Source organism: Helicoverpa zea, chromosome 17 (genome assembly GCF_022581195.2).
Source record: "Helicoverpa zea isolate HzStark_Cry1AcR chromosome 17, ilHelZeax1.1, whole genome shotgun sequence".
Classification (NCBI taxonomy): Eukaryota; Metazoa; Arthropoda; class Insecta; order Lepidoptera; family Noctuidae; genus Helicoverpa; species Helicoverpa zea.
The window spans coordinates 10,844,840-10,847,595 of NC_061468.1; the positions used below are offsets into that span (position 1 = coordinate 10,844,840).

General features: G+C 33.6%; 1 long non-coding RNA gene across 1 annotated transcript; it reads left to right on the forward strand.

Annotated features, from left to right (window-relative positions):
- Window positions 1-977: 977 nt before the first annotated feature.
- LOC124638250 lies at window positions 978-1,975 on the forward strand. The gene is made up of 2 exons (XR_006985347.1): window positions 978-1,327; window positions 1,792-1,975. It is a non-coding gene; the product is annotated as an uncharacterized LOC124638250 (long non-coding RNA).
- Window positions 1,976-2,756: the final 781 nt, after the last annotated feature.

Here is a 2,756-nt window from a genome sequence, read left to right on the forward strand (position 1 = left end):
CATAAACAGTGAAAACGGTGAACTAGGACTACTGTTCAAATCAAAAATAATCAAACTAAGCTGCAGACCCTATCTGGGCCAATTAAAGTGAAACTATTTACCACAATATAAGATTCAAGAGTTTAATTTTCATTCAATTACTGGATACACATTTTAGAGGTACAATCGAAGGCTTCTCTTGATAGCCTGATAGGAATGCGGGTTGAATCCCTGCCAGGGAATTTACATTGTCAATAAAAGCATTAACATGCATATTTAATGCAGCTGACACGCCAGCATTCCTGTCTATCAGACGCAGTTACAGTACCTTGATAACTTTATGATATCTATCCATAAAAGATATCACACACTACGTGATGGTAAACACGGTATAAAGCTTAATTTTGATAAAAAGGTTGGATTGCAATCTTACAAAAGTAAGTTGGAAGCAAACTTACTTATAAAACAAAATATATGAAAGAATACTAATCAATCGGCAATTATAACAATCGTATGGAGGCATTAGTAACTGAAAGATCTACATAGATGACATTTTAAATAGTATGAAGGCAGAACCAGCTTTTCTGAAAATCCCTAAATTAAATTATTACGTAGTTCTCCCCCCTTAGTTATATAAATAGCTTAGCTTAACATAAGGCATACATATAAATCAAGAAGATAAGAAACACACAGTATATAGCTATTACTTTTATTTATAGCTTCAGTACAACAGTTAAAAATAAAAGCGAATGGTGTTATTAACCTTTGAGCCGTAATACATTAGGTACGCATTTGTTTTTTAGGCACATCATAGTAGAAAAGAGGTAGCTAGCTATGCAAAAACATCTGGCTGTATAAACTAGTTCTAAAATGGACCAACCTTATTACTTAATACTTTGTAGAAATCACATTCATTGAATAACAAAAGGTTTGATTTGCACACGTTTTTCCTCAACCCATTGATAAATCTTCCATGTTACAATTAATTTCTTCATTAGTAGAACAATTTCATCACACGCCATTGGTGCTTGGTAGTGGGCGTGTGTAGCACGTGCACACATACGTGCAACCTCGCACGTTACTCTTTGTCCGCGCGAACAAAGGGCCGCGATTATTTTATTAAGCTGTTAAAATATTCGATATTTGAAACGACTTTAGTTTCTTTTGCTGTCGCTCGTTTTTTTTTCGTTTGTGGATTTTGTTTTGGTTCAAATTTGGAATGCTCATTAATTTTACTTTTTTTTGACGTTACGTAGCAATTTAGCTGTATTTTAGGCCGACAGTTACACTTTGGACTGTTTTGTGGAACCATAGACTACGTACGACCTACGACGTAACCTCCACAAAGGTTAGTTATAAAATTGCACAAAATCACAATGTTCTTTGTGTAAATTGTATAGTATTACGTGCTTACCTACATAATAATAATAATGGCAGTAGTAGGAAACGCAATTAGTTGTACGCTTTGTTTCGATACGCTTTGTTAGCTGCGGCGTCTGTGGCCAACAGCCTGAACGTCTGGCTGCCTAATTGTAAGAATGGACCAGGGTCCGCAAACCTGTGGACTGCGAAGATTGACACGACAAGAGAAGGCACTTTAGTTTTAATTTTGCTACGAAAAGAATAAATTCGGTAGGTATGCTATAATACTCGATATTTGTACCTATCATCAACTAACGTGCCTACTTAAGTCTTAATAAAAGGCATGACAAATTCGAACCAAATAATGAAGGGATTTCTTTAAGAAAAACTTTCAGAAGGTATTTTAAATAAAGTGCATTTATTGGTTACTAACTAACTTTATTTTTTCAGATCGAAGGGGCCAAAAAGAATAATTTTATGCTGCAGGCTGATAAATGTTTCCAATCCCTGAATTGGACGCATCATTTTTTAGATACACTCTTGTGGTTTCCACAGCATAAAGAAACAACTTTATAAGGAATTTGTCTTCGAAATAAACATGAATACTAAAAAAAAACTTTGCGTAGTAACCATAGTTTCAATATTATGTTTTCTTTTTATCTTTTCTTTGGCAGAAAATTCAACTTTTAAACGAGTTTTTCACCCACAGGATTCAGTAGTAAGTAGTGTGTTTTCAACAAGAAATTACTACACATAATAAATAATTTATTTGCCATTCTATTAGACATAACATTATTAATAAATAAATAATTATTAAGTATTTTATTATATTATAAAGAGCCATATAAAAACAAAGCATTTCCTACAACGTTTCCCGCGGTCCATGTAGGTACAAACTACTTATTATATTGAGTCGCTGCACACCTGCTAACTAGGTATTGTATTGTGCAATATTACTTACCCACTAAGCAATCTAAGCATTATGATAAGATTCATAAGTTACGGTAAACCGCGACATACTTCAACACGCATATGGACTTGAAGTATTTTATGTTAAGTCTGCTGTGAAGGAAATAGGTAATAATCTAATCACAAGAACCGCTGGACTGATTTATTTCAATGTTACATTGCCGTAGACCACTTTTTTTCAGGGTGGTGCTCGGAGTAGTACCAAAACCACTGGTGGAGGTAAGAAACTAATATACTTTCAAAAGACACTGAATAAGTTTAAATAATTACTAATACACACAAATGTACCAAAGTATGTTGTTTTATCTAAAGACGAGAATACACTATTTGCTTCCAGCTAGACCGGAAGCCGGCCCAAACATAAGTAGTTGGAAAAATTGACAATGATTTTTTATTTCAGTTTTCCCTTTAAAAAAAATTATAACTGTAATTGATTATGTAAGATT